This window comes from Orbicella franksi, chromosome 14 (assembly GCF_964199315.1).
Source record: "Orbicella franksi chromosome 14, jaOrbFran1.1, whole genome shotgun sequence".
Taxonomy (NCBI): domain Eukaryota; kingdom Metazoa; phylum Cnidaria; class Anthozoa; order Scleractinia; family Merulinidae; genus Orbicella; species Orbicella franksi.
Window position 1 is genome coordinate 7,524,130 of NC_138158.1, and position 19,182 is coordinate 7,543,311.

General features: G+C 37.2%; 1 long non-coding RNA gene across 1 annotated transcript; it reads right to left on the minus strand.

Moving 5' to 3' along the window:
- Positions 1-1,871: 1,871 nt before the first annotated feature.
- LOC145467056 (uncharacterized) lies at positions 1,872-18,169 on the minus strand. Its single transcript, XR_014042014.1, has 4 exons — positions 17,600-18,169; positions 10,267-10,470; positions 7,106-7,204; positions 1,872-5,944 (listed from the first exon to the last, which is right to left on the minus strand). It is a non-coding gene; the product is annotated as an uncharacterized LOC145467056 (long non-coding RNA).
- Between the last annotated feature and the right edge of the window lie 1,013 nt (positions 18,170-19,182).

The following is a 19,182-nucleotide window of genomic DNA, read 5'->3' on the forward strand; positions in this document are numbered from 1 at the left end:
CTACCTAGAAAAGTATCACCCCCTCAATATATATATATGATTATAAATTTATATTATTATTACAAAAAAAGTAAATTTCAGAATATAGAAATACTACATTGATTTTAATTTATATCTTTATAAATTGGCGGTCAAAAGTATTAAATTCCTGTTTGATTACTTAGGTTAGTTAGAAATTGTATTAACTTAAGTACTTAAAATAATGATCAATGTAAGATGTTTCAGAATTACCCTTCATCGACAGACTAATTTACTGTTAAATGGAATGTCGCCGATTTACTTAACAGTTAACCAGTCTACCGGTGAAGAATTATTACTTAAACCCCTATTATATAATTTAGCTTCTAATGAATTTATAGCCAATTGACAAATGAGAATAATAACTATCAAACACTTCAGAATCAATGTAAGATGTTTCAGAGTTACCCTTCATCGACAGACTAATTAACTGTTAAATGGAATGTCACCGATTTACTTAACAGTTAACCAGCCTACCAGTGAAGAATTACTCCTCAAACCCCTATTATATATTTTAGCTTCTAATAAATAGCCAATTGACAAATAGGAATAACTATCAAACACTCCAGAAACCTCAGGAAGACTAGGCACAAGCTGTCAGCACAGGGATTCCTGGGAGTGTTTTGGTAACTAGCATGAGCTATAATTGTTTGATGGTTACCGAGGCAACAGCTGACCCAATCACAGCTCATGTTGGTTTCCAAGGCAGTCCCAGAGACCCAGGTGCCAAAAGTTGGTGCTTAGCCTCCCTAAAGTTTGTGGAGTGTCAAACTAATGAGAGATTTTTGTTAAAATATAAAATTATGTTATATGAAAATGAAAACAGAGAATGAAAATAATTTAGTCATTTGAAATTCCTTAAAAGAGAAAATGAAAATGAATTAAGAAAATGCTTAGTAATAAATTTTTTCAAAATGATGTGTTTTGTTTACAATAAGGCCTATAGGACTTAATTTTAGTATTTTAAAGTTTAAGTTTATTTAATGAAAACCTAGAAAAGAGAGAAAACCTGACCCAGTAGCAACTCAATCAGAGAGACCCCCAGTAACTCAGCTCAATTTAATGTCATTTGTGAAAATCCAATCAGGTCAGACCGATGAAATTCAGTGATCTCCTCTGTCTATGCTTCCTCTAGAGATGCACCTTCCTTGAGCCCCACAATTCAGCACTCCTGTTTTACATCTTCGGTTGTGGAACATTTCCTGATACATTGACTGCAAACAAGCATCTTGCTGGGCCGAAATTGATGGTGTGGTATTGTGACAAATTAAGTGAAACCCTAAAGACATGAAAAGCAAACTCTCACCTTCCTTCACACTGTCCACCCCACTTGAGAGCAAACGGCCAACTCTTCCAAGTGCCCAACTGTCCCCAGCTTGAATTACAGGATCAGATAAAGTTTCCCAGGATTTCTCAGTTGGAATATTTCAGAGGACATCAGAAACACACACCTTCTCAGAGGCAGAGTTTCCACAACCCAGCAGGGACGTGATTGGCTAGATTTGAATATGAACAATCTTTGGTCTTGATGTGTGTGCCACCTTCTGTCCTGGAATTAATTAAGAACTTACCAACTTAATTAGTAGATACATGCAAGCTCATTAGCATTATCACTAAATTATTAAAGAAAAAAAGGCTGTTTCTTGGTGATACATGTCAAGGAAAAAATAACACCAGATTGAAACCTTAAGCTAGTTTGTGAGCGTGTTGTGTGTGTTTAGGGTGCAAAGCAAAAAAATGCCTACAAGCATAACAAAGAAAACAGTACAAAAAATTCCCTACAACTTGTGAAGGATATAAATTGAAAAAAAGTTTAAAGGAGGCCTAAAGGAGCCTTAAAATATGACGACTTGCAACACCAAGAAAGAACCAAGCAATCTGTGCAAATCAAATGAAAATAAATTGATGTTCATCAACAGTCTGCATTATGAATCAAAGTTGTGTAATTAATGCTGGGATCATTTTTTATGAGGCTTAGCAAAAATGTTTTTTATACTTACATGTACGTGAAAACATCAAGATGCTGTTTGTAAATTACTAAAATTACAGGAAAACATGAGAAAAAGCAATAACTTAAGTTAAAAATGCAGACTGTTGATCTTACTTTGTCTAATCTTAATATTAAATATTACCATTAGCCAGGATAATTGAATCAAAAAATGAGAAATTGAAAATGAAATGAAAGAAAAATTTAAAGACTTTGGAACACAAAAAGTAGCCTAATTCTATAAAAACTCCTAAGTGAAAAAAAATGGTTGATTCTCTTTCAGTGAGATGCCACCAATCCTTTTCTGCAATCGACTAGTGTCGTATTTTTTTGGCTTAAGGCATATAACATTTGCAAATTAATGAACATTTTGGTAAGTCTTGAAAGTAATAAATTCAGTCAAGAAGGTAAATATGATGGAGTGGCAACAATAAGACTCTCATTGCACCTAGTTAGTCGCGACAACCTAATTTGTTCTTCTTGAAAATAAGTGCTAATTCTATGCATGTGTAATTTCATTTTGGGCTAATGAGCTTGCAGATCTACTTATAATATGTACAAAGTAAACTAATATAAACAAAGGAAGCATTTATAATTACCAGTATTACAATAGTGTCATTAAAATAGGAAAATTGCCAATACAAAGCTGCTGAATTTTGTAGCAGCCTAATAATTAATTATCAGATGTCATTTTGCACCCCTCTTCCTGTCCTTATGACAACTGAACATGGAATGCAAAAGACGTCTGTTTACCCAGGCCAAGTTTTGGAGATGAAATCATTCTTATCCAAACTGATATAAATTGAAAAATAAAAAATATTTGTCTGACTATCTTAAGATTATCATATTTATAATATTAAATGCTTCCCTTGTTTATGAATTAAATAACCACCATCAAGTTGCCAAGCACTTAAAATAGAAAAAGCAATTGAAAAAAGGAAATTATTTTTGAATTACTGCCTGCATATTCAAAATCAACAAATCAATGGCTTAAACTAATAAACAAGTTTCGACAAAACATTTCAAAATACAAACATTAGTTTAAGATTTATCAAAGCTACAGTAGGTAATAAGTTTGCATGGCAGCATGATGTTGATTGTTGTTAGAGGTCATCAGTTAAATTAATTGATTCTAAAAAAACACACGTAAATGACAATCAATGAATTAGCAAGTTTCCCTTTGAGCGGTGAAGAATGTGTTAGCTAAATTCTAAGAGTTTTTATCTTAGCCCGTAATGAAGCAAACTTCATGGTAAGCTGAACAGTGGAAAGCTGGGTGTCCTGTACATGTGCTGACTGTGCTGAAACCCTCTAATCTTAAAGTTTAGGCTAAGAATGAAACCTTAGTATGTGCTCAAAAGACAAAAGTTGCTTAGTAGCTACTATAACTGGCTTCCTGTTTGTTTCTTTAACTGAACATCATATGTGTATCTATAGTGTTTTGTAAAGAGTATGCATTTTAAATCAAACAAATAAACTGTACTGAAATTTAGTTGAACATGATCTGTTGTTGTCAATCTTTGTTTAATCCAATTAAGCCCCCAAAATGATCAGCAACTAGTTTCTCCTCACAAAGTGAAGCAGGCACATCGTGAGAATTGAGCAAATGATCATGCATCACAAAACATTTTGTCTTCAAATGTTCTTAAAAATTAATGATCAATCAGTACCTATAAGAAAGGTGTAGAGATGAGATAAGAGAATTTCTAGGTTGATATTATGGTTTAAATTGATATGCGCTATACTGGTTTGTTTCTTTATGATTAATTTTTCAGATTGTGTGACAACTTTAAGTCAACTTTTGTAAACAATTAATTCTTGAGATTTTGTCTCAGAGAAACTCACTACAGTACTTCACACAACTAAGTAAAGGGAAAATTAAAAAAACACTGCTCAAGGGACTCTTATGCGGGAAACTTCAACCCTACCTCAAATGGAACAAACAAGTGCAAAAGTAAAAATTAATTTACCGAGCAATGGATTCAAATCAGCCAAATGGAATGGGTTTCTTGACTAACTGGTTCATTAAATGGAGTCAGAGATCTTTGCTGCAGCATGTAGTTCTCTCAAGAATATGCATCCAAAAAAAAGTGTAAAATTTACTGTGAAAGAGATGGTGGCTGGTCAATGTAAAGCGAGTTATTGTCTGTCCCACAATGTATTCCCATAGGATGCAGATGGTGGTGCTTAACTACTTCCTGCTAGCCCTCATTGTCAGGTGAAGATGATGAAGACCAGCAGTAAGCAGTCATAACACTGCAATCTACATCCTAAGGGACTACATCATGAAACAAACAACAACATCTTGAATAATTTATTTCAAATAAAAATAATTTTCTAAAGCATACCAGAGTGAAAACTACATACAGTAACAGAGATCTCTGAGCCCTATCAATGACCTAGTTAATCGCATGCAGTAGTATACAGCTAGGGTGGTTTGCTCAAAAAAGGCACTTGTTTGAACAATGGTGGCACACACATCTACATATAATAATAACATTATCTGACTCAATGCTGATCCTTGCATTGGTATGCAGCTTGTGCAGTTTCTGTAGTTTTGGTGATCGTGGTACATGGCAGCAGTCAGTAGTAGTCTGCAGTATCAATGACAGTCTCTTCATTTTACAATGAAGTCCTAGAGTCATGCAGGTGCAGTTTTTAGGTTCGTTGAGGTCCTGATAATTAAGTCAGTTGTCACATGTAAGTAGTTGCTGGTCTCAATCTATCTACAGTATTATGTTCATCAAGTAAATGTGTTTGTTCTGTCTGAAGTTAATAAAAGTTTGTTTGGCAGTTTGTGGAGGTTGTAAATAGGTCATCTTTTTTTGTGTGAATAAGTCATCTTCAAGATGTAAGTAATTGTTGGCTTCAGATGTCAGTGTCAATCCATCTGCTGTTAGGGAGAAGGTCAATGTCAATTTTGTGTTGGTTCTGTTTGAAGTTAAAGTTTGTTGTTTGGTTTGTTGAGGTCTTCAATAAGTCATCTGTAAGGTGTAAAGTTGTTAGTGTTAGATGTTGTGTAGTTTCACTCTATCTGTTGTTAGTCAAGTTTGTGTTGGTTCTGTTTGAAGTGTAAGTTTGTTGTGTGGTTTGTTGAGGTCTTCAATAAGTCATCTGTAAGGTGTAAAGTTGTCAGTTGTAGATATTGTGAAGTCTCACTCCATCTGTTGTTAGTCAAGTTTGTGATGGTTCTGTCTAAAACTAAAGTTTGGTTAGTCATCTGTAGTGTGTAAAGTTACAGGTCAGATGTTTTGTAGTCTCAATCCATCTGTTGTTAGTCAAGTTTGTGTTGGTTCTGTTTAACATTAAAGTTTGTTGGTTGGTTTGCTCAGGTCTCCAATAAATTATCTGTAAGGTGTAAAGTTGTCAGTGTTAGATGTTGTGTTGTCTCAATCCATCTGCTGTTAGTCAAGTTTGTGTTGGTTCTGTTTGAAGTTAAAGTTTGTTGAGGTCACGAAAAAGCAACTTGTTGGGTGAAAGAAAAGTAGTCGTTGGTATCGGTTGAGAGTTACTTGTTCTTGTGAGTTTGTGATGTCTGAGTTCATCAGATTGACTTGCTCCAACCAATGCAAGCAGTTTGCCAAGAGTCTATTATGAAAATCTAGTTTAAGACTATGTTTGTATCAAGCTAAACAAATAACCAACTAACCTGAACGGGGGTTGTGGAACAACAGCTGGGTGAAAAACCTCCCCGTACGTCCACTTGCCCCTAGGAGGAAAACCCCAGGCCAGCTGTACCCCACGTTCAAAGGCCTCCCGGGCTGGGCCAAAATAGGAAATACTCAATTAAATAGACAAACTACTTTAGCTAATAAACCATCTTGTTGTCTTGTCTTGGTAGCCAATCTTTAAGCATCCTCCTTTGTGTCTGGCCTGTTGCCCATTTTCTTGTCTTTCCAAGTCCATGCCGTCTGGTGATGATCTCTGCTGTCTAGCATCCTGTGACGAAACAAGCAAAAGGATAAGTTATTGTGGAATCCCATGTTAAGCATTAATTACCAAAAAAAGATAAATATTTTTACCAGTTGTTTGGATTGTCATGTTGTTTAACAACAACATTGTAATTACAAGTCATTTATTATAAAATAAAAATTACTTATTAATAATTTAATTTCATCCACTAATTACCTGTACCTAGTTTTAATGACTGCCTACTGGTAAGACTGTGCATTGCTTAGTTCAACTCATTTGTAGACCTTGCTAACCCATGCTACACAAACTCTATCCTGTTTTGGACTCTTGCAAAGCTGTTTGTTTTAAGGGCTCATTATATCGTCTAATCATTAGCCTCCAATGCAGGCATATTATAGCAGAGCTCTGGCACGAGTGGAGCCCTATAAATGTACATGTACCTGCCATGACTAACTATAGCATGTGATTACTAAACTACATCTGAGTGAGTTTTTAAAGCAATAACACTGATAAGAAGTGAACAAAAGTATATTAATTTAGAGACATGCGCTGAACCGTGAAACACTCCCTTTAAAGGCAGTAAAAAGATAAGTCTAGCTAGCCCATATAAAGACTGCGAAGTTCAATATAATTCTAAAATTTACATGCAAATTGATGTAAAATAAATACAAATGAGATTTCAGGTGTTTAAATTTAAGAGACCTAAAAATTTACAAAGTCTTGAGTTCCCAAAATTAAATCCCGAGCAAAGAAGTAAATTAAATCCTTAAAAAGATTTCCCTATCCTTCGCCATCTTTCAACCAGCGTTTGGTAAGGTTTGACAGCAGTGTAATGCAATGGGGCAAAATGACATCATCAATATCTACACTAGTGAGGATATGGAAAATACAGTGCGTCAATACAGTCTTGGACATAAATTTATAATGAATTTTACGAGGGTTGTATTCTCCAGTAAAACATTCATGTCTATATAATAAATGTTGTTCTTAATTTTCAGAGCTCCACTTGAATGGAAAGCCTTGAATTCTTGTTAGTTTTTTTACTCAGTTGGTAGTATAACATGATTGTATTTAAGAGTCAGTAGTAAGGTTTTCCAAAGTAATGAGCTATGAGTATTTGACCAGGCTGACATTACTTTGCCTGAAATTTGATCAGGATAACTGGCAAAAAGAGTTACAAGCAATTACCTCAGGCTGGTGAAGGTCTGAATGTTTTCGGTTTGTCCACTGTCCATCCAGGTTTGTCCACTGTCTTTCCAGCCTTCTCCACTGTCCATCCATTGTTGACTGTGTAATAAAACATTCAGAAAAGATTCTTGATTATGACCTGACACATGATCCACAGTAACTGTGTACATTTACAGATGTCGAACGAACTTAACTTATTTAAGAGTTGATTGATCAATTCAGGGCTCGAAAAAAGTGCTGTTAGGTCGTCAGGACAAGTAGTTTCTCCTTCTGGGTAAGTAACTTTTCACTCTCACTTGCCTAATGGTGAAGTAATCAGGCAAGTTGTGCACCAACTTAATCATTAAAAGAGTAAACTGAGACTTGTCCAGGGCAAGCAAAATTTGAGAGCTGCTTGTCCCAAGGGCAAGCTGGAATTCAAGTTTTTTTCGAGCCCTGATCATTCTTTGGATCAAAGCCCCTCTTAAAACGTTTGTGGGTAAATTTGTCAAAATGTTTCTCTACACACAGTCTATTTAGATGCCACGGATCTCTTAGCCTGCATAGCAGGTATAAAATGGGAGGAGGGAGTGAAGAGATGGGGTGGGGGAAAAAGACAGGAAGGGAGAGGAGAAGGGGTGGGGGGGAGAGGAGGAAGCGGTTGGAGACACTGTTCTGAGGAGTCCGGCCTTAAACCTTAAGAACTTTCTTTTGTTCTCTTCTGCAGCTACTGGTGGCCACAGAATTCTAAGTTGTGACCCTGCACGGGAAAACATACGTTAACGCTTATCCGTTAGACAGGCAAAAACGTTAAGCATCAGTTAGTCATCCGTTAGAAAGTTTTCTTAAAAATGTTAGAGGCGTTAGCCCAACCGTTAGATGTTAGCATCAGGCCGTTAGAACAGAGAGTGCAACTGTTAGCAAGAGACACATATCCATTAGCTGTTAGCATCAGACTTTTAGACAGGACAGCATAACCGTTAGCAAAAACTCTGTATCCATTAGCGAGGGTAGAGAAGCCATTAGGATCCATTAGACACATTTGCTGCTTTTGAAAACAGAAATGACATGTAAAATCATAACAATGATCATCATTATATGAACTGGTTTATTTATTCGGCAAAGTCCGGTTGTTTTAAGAGCTTGTAATTTGTTACTGTAATTCGTGACCAAACGAAAGTTAAAAATACCTTAGAAGTGCCATAAATGGACGAAACAAACATGGAGAAAACTCAACCAAAATGGCCATGCAATGAATAAAGATGTTCTGCAAAGTAAACACTGATCACGTGTCAAGAACTTGTGCTCCTGTGTCAATTCACAAAGTGCGGGTTCAAAAATTTGCATAAAGTTGTTTACATCTTCCAAGATGTGAGAAATGGCCATATTCCGGTGGAAAGAAGAATATTTTGATAGACTGTTGTCCGACTCTGAATCAGAAGAAACCAATTTCAAACTACATGTATGTGACAAAAACAACTTTATCTAATGAAACCAGTGCCAACAAATTAACAAATTGACGTCAGTTTTTTGTGTGTCTATCCTCTTATTGATGATAAATTGCGTCATAACATTGTCAAAGTGGCTGGGAACCACGAGCCGCATGCAAGTGGTTCCACAGTAGACTTTGATGATGTTATGATGCAATTTATCATCAATAAGAAGACAGATGCATAAAAAACTGATGCCAATTTGTTTTTTACAATAACAAGACCCCAAAATGGTCAAATGCCAGGAATAAATGAGGAGAAAGGACACCGTAAACTTGCCATAAACAAAGATAAGTGAATTTTATTCAAAATGACGTGAGCATTGTCAATAGCTTTTCTTGCTTTTTGATTGGCTACTTGAAAAAGTCCATAAAACCTCATTGGTTAAAAAGTTGACAGTTTGACAGCTGAAAGTTGAACTTGAAAGCTTGAATAAATTAAAATTTTATCTGTCTGTACTCTTATTGATAATAAAAATGACCCAATCAGTACGCGAGAAATTAGACAGCTATTGTAAAAATGCCTGTCACTTTGATACTAACTTCGTGACTTCACAAGGTACCACTTTTCGCACGCTCTGTCAAGAAAGTGTAATCTTTTGCGAATCCACAGCTGGATAAAACAGTTACTTTTAAAAAACTCTCGACAAAGTCATTGTGTAAAAATAAGTACAAGCGACAAATCCATTTGAGTAAAACAATACAAAATGTTCACCCCGACTGGCGAGTTAAATTGTTTACACGCGGCTTTAGCAATGCTAGGTTCGCGTCACACACGATGGGCTCGAATTCTGAGTTTGTCTGTCTCGATGAGGAAGTGATAGTTTATATCACCAAGTTTTGCTTTCAATGCTCACCGTGGAAGTATTTTTTTAATGTTTGTCTCATCGACAACTGATGAAATTGGCACTTTGTGATTCATTTTTTTAAAAATCATGAGTGTAAGACTAATGATGGTTTGGCAGGATTATGTGCCTATAAGATCGGACTGAAACCTACGCTATTCATTCATTAAAAGTCCTTAGATGAAAACTGTTAGACAACCCTTAAACGTCCTTAGATGTAAACCATTAGACAATCGTTAAACGTCCTTAGATGTAGACCGTTAGACAACCGTTACAGGGCTCCAGTCATCTGTTAGAACAAATTGTGCAACTGTTAGAACGTTTTCCTCATCCGTTAGGCATACTTAGTTAGCCGTCAGAACATTAAGAGAAAGCATTAGAACACTTTGATCAAATTGGCAGCAGACAAAGACTTAATAGCAACTTTGGGCTTTGAGAGAGTTACATGTAAAGCTCACCAGCAATGATGAGCGAATTTATGCAAGAATCAGGCATGATGGTTCTTTCAGTTGGAAAAGATAAACATTCTGGCAGTTTTGCCCACAGGATACGGCTTAAGTCTAATTTGTCAGTTGCTTGTCTGTGCCAAGAACAGGAATGTGTTGATTCTCATTATTTCACCTTAATGAAAAGTCTCTTAAGAGGACAAGCTGAAGGAGAAATAATCAAGTGGCTATCCTGCTGATTATTTGGCTATCCTGCAAATTATTTGTTGGCCAGCGTGATATTCACCAATGTGAATTTAAAACTCTGGTTCTTTTCCACACCTTTGCAGTTCATAGTCACAGCAGTTCTGGCATTGCTTGGAGTTACAGCAGGATGACTCTGCAGTCATTTGCAGTATTTACCTGGTCTGAGTCAAGGTAACTGGTTTGGTTTCTTCCAGTTGCACCTGTTGCCATGCATCAGTCCATTGTTTTTCTTTTTTGGTCTGTCTCTTTGCCACTTCAGTCTTTAGCAACCTTCCTTCTTTCCTTATCTTCTCTAGGTAATGTCTTGTTAATCTGGTACGTACATGTACTGTACATCAATCCAGCTCTTCCTCAAGTAGCCTGACAAAAAAGAAAATAGTACACATTAATGTAACATTTAAGTCAGACAATTACTGTTAAAAATAGTACTGTCCTCTCATGTTCAGCCATGATTTCACAACAACAAACAATAGCCTTAATGATTCCATAAAATATCCAAAACTTTAATTTGAAACCCCTCACTCTATCTGTGACAGTAAGGGAGAAGGGTTAAAACTGATAAACCTCCCAGTGCTTCAATTTGGAGATCTGAATTCAGAGGAGATAATCAAATCTCTTAGCCACTTCATCATTTTTAGATCCAAATCAAACTGTTATTTTATTTTAAAACAGTCGGAAGTGATGCACTCTAAACTTTTAAATTGAAGGCTTTTGTGCAAAAAGGGCGTATATAGCATTTTGGGCTGATTTTTATTTTTTGCAGGATCAAGCTAATTTTTGGCAGACTGACTTGTTTTGACATGAAAAGCATCATTGCATAATTGTTTCTGTTGATTTGCACTTTGTTTTCAAAAAATAACGTATGCAAAAGACCTGGTTTTCTAAGGGTATCTCTTTTTTTCTCTACTTCTTTCAAAAATCAAAACATCTATTTAAAAAAACCGTGCTGTCGAAGCTGCTAAAAGTAACCATTTAAGTTTGCGCTACATCAAAATCCATCTTCGAAGGATTCGCTCCAAAAGATGCTGCTCGGAAAACTGAGGTTTTTTGCATAGGTAATTTCTCAAAAACGAAGGGCAAATCAACAAAAACAATTACGCAACGATGCTCTTCATGTCAAAACAAGTCAGTCGGCCAAAAATTAGCTCAACCCTGCAAAAAAATAAAAATCGACCCAAAATGCTATTTTCGCCCTTTTTGCACGCAAGCCTTCAATTATCTGGGGTGAGTAAACTACGAGATGTATAAGCAAGGCCCTGTTTGGGGGGGGGGGGAAGGGGGGGTTAAATGCACGTCCCGTGTCTAAAGTTGAATTCTTTAGTTTTCATCAAGGCTTGAAAAAAAAGGAATTTCAGCTTGCTTGGTATACCAAGTGGTACCAAATCGATAACAACTATATCCCACATGTGAGGATAATTATCATTTCATTCAAAGCATGTGATATCATGTTTGATAAAATTCTTCCCCTTAAAATGCACTTAAATTTGTTGGTATGTGATCGAAACATCTTCGGAACTTCCTTGGAAGTCTTCAGTAATCTTTGGTTATCTAGTCTGCATAGCAGGCGTCTCTAAAAAAGCAACAAAGGGAACAAAACTGCAAGCAAATTCACAAAATAAGGAGCAGGGGGAGGGGGTGAGGTGAACAAAGGAAACGCCTGCAATCAATCCCAGACATTTTACCGAACGCCCCCAAATATGCCGCGCTCCCTTGAGGCAGCAACAGTCACATGAGAACCAATGATCATTAACATCCGGTGAATAATTTTTGACAAGTGCCCAGCATGAGCTTGATAGAGTATGCTAAAAGCAAATAGTGCATGTAAATATTCTTCCATTCTATAATGATAAGGCTTCACGCCTGTCATTGTTCATTTAAAAACAAAACAAAGTTTGGAAAATGGAGATACATAAGCTGGATCAAATTGATGCAAGAAACATAAGAACTTCTCTATACAAATGTATAGCTTTCTCAAAGTAAAGAAACGGCAGTCTCTGAAGAAAAACTGGACGAGATGATACATGTATCTGTGATATCGTGATATAATCTAGAGGCAACATACTGTACTTGTGAACAGTTCTACTGAATCGACCTAAGCCAGGCGGCACAACAGATGTGCACAATTATATGTATGTCAAACTTTTTCCCTCGAAAGCCAATACTTATAGACTTTAACACACATGTTGTAATAGAAATGAGCCAATACAAAGTGTAAGCACATGGTAAATTTTCAAGAGAGGTGTCAAACTCTGTGAAGCGACATGCAGATAACAGCAGTACCCAAGTAGACATAGGGCCTCTAAAAATGAGCAAAAACACTGTCTGACGGCTCCACTCTACTTAAAATTCCTACTAATAACACAACATAAAGTGCCTTTTATAAACACATGTGAAGCAAAGAAAGGTTGAGAGACAGAAAAGAGAATGGCAAATATACAAAATGTCATGAGCCGTAGGAGTTGTGTAGGCCAGTAAACCCTATTTAACACTGGACAGACCAGAAGCTTTTGAACTTTTCTCCTTCACTCCCACGAGTATTTGATAAATGGATTGCAAGGACATCCCGTCCACCGACTAGACTCTTGCTCTGGTTTTAGATCAATGTGTTTGCCACTTTGTGACAGATCTTTCAACATTTCTTGAACAGAAAATTTGAATGTTTCCTTGCACTCGGTGATGTGTATTTTGATCTTGTCCAGTCCCGGATGTCAACATATGCATGAATGTCAAATTTCTGATGCCACTTTTTGATTGACAGGCTACTAACCAATCAAATTGCACTATTGCTCCCTGCTCGTGAGCCAACGGAGTTCGGTAAAATGTTTGGAATTGAATGCAGGTGATTCTTTTTCTTCCCATCTGCACCCCTCCCCCTTCTTGCTCACCCCCTCCCCATTTTTTTCTCATCCTAGGCACACTCCTTCGTTCACCCGCTTGCTCGATTGCTTGTTCAATCTCTCCGCATGGAAAAGGAAAGGAAACAACTGCTATCCAGGCTATCAGTTATCTTGAGTTCAGAAATTCAGAAATCTTCAGAAAATGTTTGGAAACTTTTGTCTGACCTTCAGACAAATTTTTGAAAATCTTCGGAAATCTTTGGAAAGTGGTCAGAAATTGTTAGAAAATTGCCAAAAACATTGCTATGTAATGTGAGAATTTTATACAATAAAAAGAGATTTGAAATTTCTCTTCTTGTGTTGAAAAATGTAATATCCTCTATATACATAATATTGGAGCAGTCCAGGTTTGAGCCCTGGCTGGGGACATTGCGTCGTGTTCTTGGGCAAGACACTTTACTCTCACAGTGCCTCTCTCCACCCAGATATATAAATGGGTACCGGCAAACTTAAAGCTGGGGGTAAGGTCCCCTGCGATGGACTGGCATCCCATCCAGGGGGGAGTAGAAATACTCCTAGTCACTTCATGCTACAGAAACTGGGATAAGCTTCCGCCTGATGGGCCACTTGGCTCTTATGATAAAATAGAACATAGAAAAATAAACCTCTTGGAATAATTAACTGACTCAGGGTTGTCATTAGTAGCCGGCAGCCAGCGATCATCGCCACGTATTCTGATAAAAATCGCCGGCTACATGTACTTCACTCACAAAATGACACCAAAAGTTTAGATACCGAACAAGTCTGACCAGCATATTCATTTCCTTGGTAGAAATGTGAAAAGTAAAGCATCTTATTTCCGAATTGCCGGCTTTTCTTCCAAGAAAAGTAATGACAAAGTAGGTTTCTCAATATATCATATCACAAAGTCCGCGCTGCGTACCGAGTAGTTACCAGGACTCCTCTCTGCTGTTACATAACATTTCAGTGTGACCTTGCCCGTGACTGAAAAGCCTTATACATTTATAATATGGTTGTGAAGAGAAGACAAGCTTTGCTGGATAATTTTTTCACTGTTGTTTCTAAGACACCAAAAGATAAGTGTATAACATTTTAAAACTTCAACCACAAGGTTTGCTAAAAGTGTCATATTTTTTTGCACAAGACAACTTGATACGATTAATTAGCATTTCATGAGAGTAACTGAACCGGAATGACCTTTGCCTGGTAACACTGTAGGAATCCTATGAGGTAGTTTTCACTGAGATTCCCTAGCTCGTCCTTAAATGTCAGAGAACTAAATGAAAATCTCCCTCCTTTATACTTTATTCTACAAATTCAATCGAACTGTTTCACCAGCCAACAAACTCGAGTTTATTCATAACATTTGTAGACAAAAACTTCTATTGTTTTTATAAGAGGGCCTGCCTTAAAATGTTTCCAGGAAAAGGCTGGCTATTTTTTATCAGCCATCTACTTCAAAACTTACTGAGAATAAATATGTAAAATAACTGACTAATCATTAATACTGCTCTTTTCAAGAAGTGAGACTTGTTGGAATTTCTCTGAGGAAAGGCAATTTTTGGCAATGTCAAAACGTTAAACTCGTTTTGCTTCCGGGGGTTTGCCCCACTGGACCCCCAACAGGGCTCTGTCCCTGTACCCCGCTGGGGACCTCAGCAGTCCCCAGACCCTTGCCTGTGGGGGGGCCTGGGCCTCCGGCCCCCATAGCTGTCTACTTTCTACATATCTCTGCCTACTTCAAATCTTATAATATTGACAGCCCTGACTGACCCAAAAATATACTGATAGAAATTTACTGAACTCAAAACTTTTATAGTATTATCAATTGAAACGCAAAGGAATCATCTGCACCTTCCTGTCCCTTTTACAATTACCAGCGTTTGTCAGTGACTACAGTATGTGTGTCTTGCAGTCTCAATTTTTTCACAAAACTGTCTCAGAGTCTCAATTTTTCTGCAAGACTAAGAAGTGTCAAAGTCCTGATTTGTTTTTGTAAATGACGACTGAACATAATAGAGTCTCAATGTCTCATGCACGCATTTGAATCACTTATTGAAGCCTCAGTCTCGCAATTCAAAAAGTCAAAATGTCTTGAGATTGTAAAGGAAATGCTATTCTCCCCTTCTCACAAACTCAGACTGAATTAACCATTCACCACCCCTTTTTAACAGGACAGACCAATTGCCATCCTTATCCATTTTGTTCCTAAAATTTATTTCCTTGCTACAACAATGCAGTTCTAACTGATCAGGGACAATTCAGTCACCTTAATTTCTCCATACAAAACCCACTACCCACAAAATGAGCCATTTTAATAAACACTGTGGCTAAATGACTAGCAGCCAGTCAGGGTTTCAAATCACTAAATGACCGGCAGTCTGATATTTTTCTCAAATTTTAGGGAATCAAAGGAACCCATCCCATTCAAACTATCATATGTCGATTAAAAACTGCCAAGCGATCCAGAAGAGCTGTATAGACTGCAAGACTAACGCTTGGTTTACGCTCGGCTTGGAGAGTGAGACCATGGTTTGTGATACTTAGGATTTTTCTGGGTCGACTGCCAGTCATGGTTTTCAAATCACTAAATGACTGGCAGTCCTAGTTTAGGGAATCGAGCGAACTGATCATATCCAAACAATTATATTTCAAATAAGAACTGCAAAGCGATCTTGCAGATTCTTGTTCTTAATTGACATATGATTGTTTGAATTGGATGGGTTCCTTCGATTCCTTAAATTTGAGAAAAATTTCAGACTGCCGGTCATTTAGTGATTTGAAAACCATGACCGGCAGTCAACCCAAAAAAATCCTAAGTGTCACAAACCATGGTCTTGCTCTCTGAGCCGAGTGTAAACAAAGCGTTAGACTTGCAGTCTATACAGCTCTTCTGCATCGCTTGGCAGTTCTTAATCGACATAATTATATGATAGTTTGAACTGGATGGGTTCCTTCGATTCCTTAAAATTTGAGAAAAATATCAGGCTGCCGGCCATTTAGTGATTTGAAAACCATGACCTGCAGTCGATCCAAAATATCCGAAGTGTCAAAACCATGGTCTCGCTCTCTGAGCCGACGGTAAACCAAGCGTTAGACTTGCAATCTATACAGCTCTTCTGGATCGCTTGGCAGTTCTTAATCGACATATATGATAGTTTGAATTGGATGGGTTCCTTCAATTCCTTAAAATTTGAGAAAAATATCAGACTGCCGGTCATTTAGTGATTTGAAAACCTTGACTGGCTGCCGGTCATCAATTTTTTAGCCACAGCGTTTAATAAAAATTCTCATTTTGCACAAAGGGACATGGACACAGTACTATTTAAATTAGTTCATGTTCACACTGGATTTCAAATTCATAACGAAATACAAGAGTTTTAAAATAATTAACCAAAAGTTCAGAGCTACCACATGCAAAATGAAAAAGCAAACTATAATAGCTAGATGGAAATCCTCTGTGTTTAAGCCTAATTTTTAAAAAATAGAATTTTTGCACCTTTTATTTTTTTAGCATCTTTTCGCACCTTAAAGTGGTACTATGATCAAATTTTTGCTCCTTAATTTTTTAGGTGTATCACATAGAATTCAATGAAAGAATAAAAACGCCGTTTACCATTTGCAAATATCTGCATTAGTTCTGGAGATATTTAAGTTTGAAAACTGTGTAAAATATACAAATGAGATGACTGATGATGTCATATACTCAACCCAATTTTATATCAAGTATGTAAATAGAGCTATCTTGGTCAGTTTGCGGCACAGACCATTGAAACTTGGTAGGCTAATAGTTCTACAGAAAACACACCTACGGCTGTAAAAAATTCTGTTCCCATGGCAACTCACTCTTTTCCAGTCCCCACCCACTTGATTTCAATATGTTGGTGATTTTCAGCTCGCAAAACATTAAACGAGGCCACAAACTTGAGCTAACATATTTATATGCTTGCTGGATCAAGCATATGAGGCACAATTTGCAAATATCAAAATGGAACACCAAAGGTGGCAAGAAATGCCTTTAATACTGGGGAGGTCTGGAACCCAGTATGTTGCCATGGTAACCAAACTGCTAAGCTCATATTGCGGAGCACATGTAGTAGAATCTTACTGCAAATAATCAAACATTTCTGATACAAATTGGCTGAGATGTCTTTTTTCATCTTATTTTATCAAAATTTGGTTGAGTATATGATGTCATCACTGGGCTAATTTGCATATTTTAAAAACTTGAATATCTCTGGAACGAAAAGAGATATTTGAATATGGTAAACAGAATTTTTCTTCTCACACAGGGTACTTGCTTATGTTTTAAAATGGATACGATAGGAAAGATGCGACTTTCGTCATAGTACCACTTTAAGTATTGTCCGAGAGGATTTTTAAGGTGTTGGGATTTAGTTTTGTAGCCTATTTAAGCTCAAACACAGGTCAGTCTCGGACACTTTTTGTTCAAAACCACGGCGGTCCCGTGCCAGTTGTAAGAATTTGAATTTCCCGCTGTATAAATTATAAAAGCGCAATGTGTTCACAATGTAATTCAACCAAGTTCAGTGCTTACTTAGGTAATAGCAACAGAAAAACACCAGTAGAAAAATTATTCAGTAACCAGCAGCTTTTGTTTTTAAGCTTACCTTTAGAATAATTTGCCAGGCTATTGTCAGTGAGCTGGTGAGCGGCATCAAACGCGTACGTACGTGGTCTTCATTTCAGTGTTCTGTAGCCGTCAAAGCCATTTTCCTTGCCCCCAAATCCAACCAAACGACGAAAATATGCTTAAAAGTAAAATGATACCATAGATGCCATATTAATCGTGGTTTTGGCACCAAAATAAGTTTATAATCCTCTCAAATCTGCAAACTCCCGTCGCCATGTTTGCTCTTTACCAGTGTCTTCCGCGTCACGGGAAAACGCATAACGTCACGAAAATTTTTCACGGTTTACGCGGGAACCAGGAAATCACGCGGGATCACGTTATTTATTGCTGCACTGGGAAGTTGTGTGCGTCATAACAGGCTTTAATGCCTGCAGGCTGGTTCCAAACTTACTTTAACACCATGCGGCATCCAGACACCAAATATATTCGAAAACAGAAATGTCATACGCTATAATCTAAGAATATTCACAAGATTATTTCATCCTAAAATCGGCAAAAATATGAATATTCAGCCTCGGCTGGAAAAACAATGTTCCTATATAAATGCTAAATGTTACAGTCAAACCTCTCCACATGGAGAAGCAGGGTTGTAATATGACACCAATTTTATTAGGGAGGGGAGGGTAAAAAGTTTTCAGTTTTGAAAAAATATATATGAAACAGAAACAAAATGTTCAGTTTCTAATTAATAAACCGCAAGCTTTTTTAAATACTACAGACAGTTAATGTTCCCTTTCGTCAAATGGTACCGTACAACCCGACGATGTACGGCACGGAACAGGTTTCGAGAACTTTTATTGCTGTACGCCCAGTCAAAAATGGGGTTTTGTATACTCTGTTTGTCAGTCGTTGTGAAGAGGTCATTTTGGCCGGTTTGAACACGCTTAAATTGTGTCTTAAGTGGCCGTTGTAGAGAGGTCAAAACAAGAGTGAATGTATGGTACAAAAAAAGTTGCCGTTGTGGAGAGGTGGCCGTTACAGGTTCGAATTTACAGACGTCCCTGTTTTCAGCTCGAATCCCAAATATCACCTCAAAGAAAAGCCAAATCCCCGCATCCCGCCAAACCTATTAGGGACCCTCTTTACATAGCTACGACTCGCACCTAATATTACGCGGTATCTGAGGTGCCTGGCTAACTCTACTGTAGACCTAAATTCTCTAATTTCAGAACTCTATCCCAGACTGAACTGCTTGACTATGACCGTACCCTAGTGTACATTTACTTTCGGAGTTTGCTCGAATAAGCACCGCAGCCCTTTTGAAATCAGTTTTCGCGTCTCAAAACTCAAAATGCAGCGCTCATGATTTGAGGGTGGTGCTTATTTCTTGACGAGATTTTGCAGGGCGATGAAAAAGAAGACAAAACCCGGTTGTAAAGAAATTTCACCGTAGGGAGGATCATTTGTATCAATAATAATACAATTAACAATAAAACATAAAGCAACCCGCTATCTAACTTGTTTCTAAAGGAGCTCAGTCACGCTATCTTGAGTTATTTTGGCCATGTGCAAAATGACCTTTAAAGCTAAGGAAACCTGAAAATCGTAGTTTACTAAGAT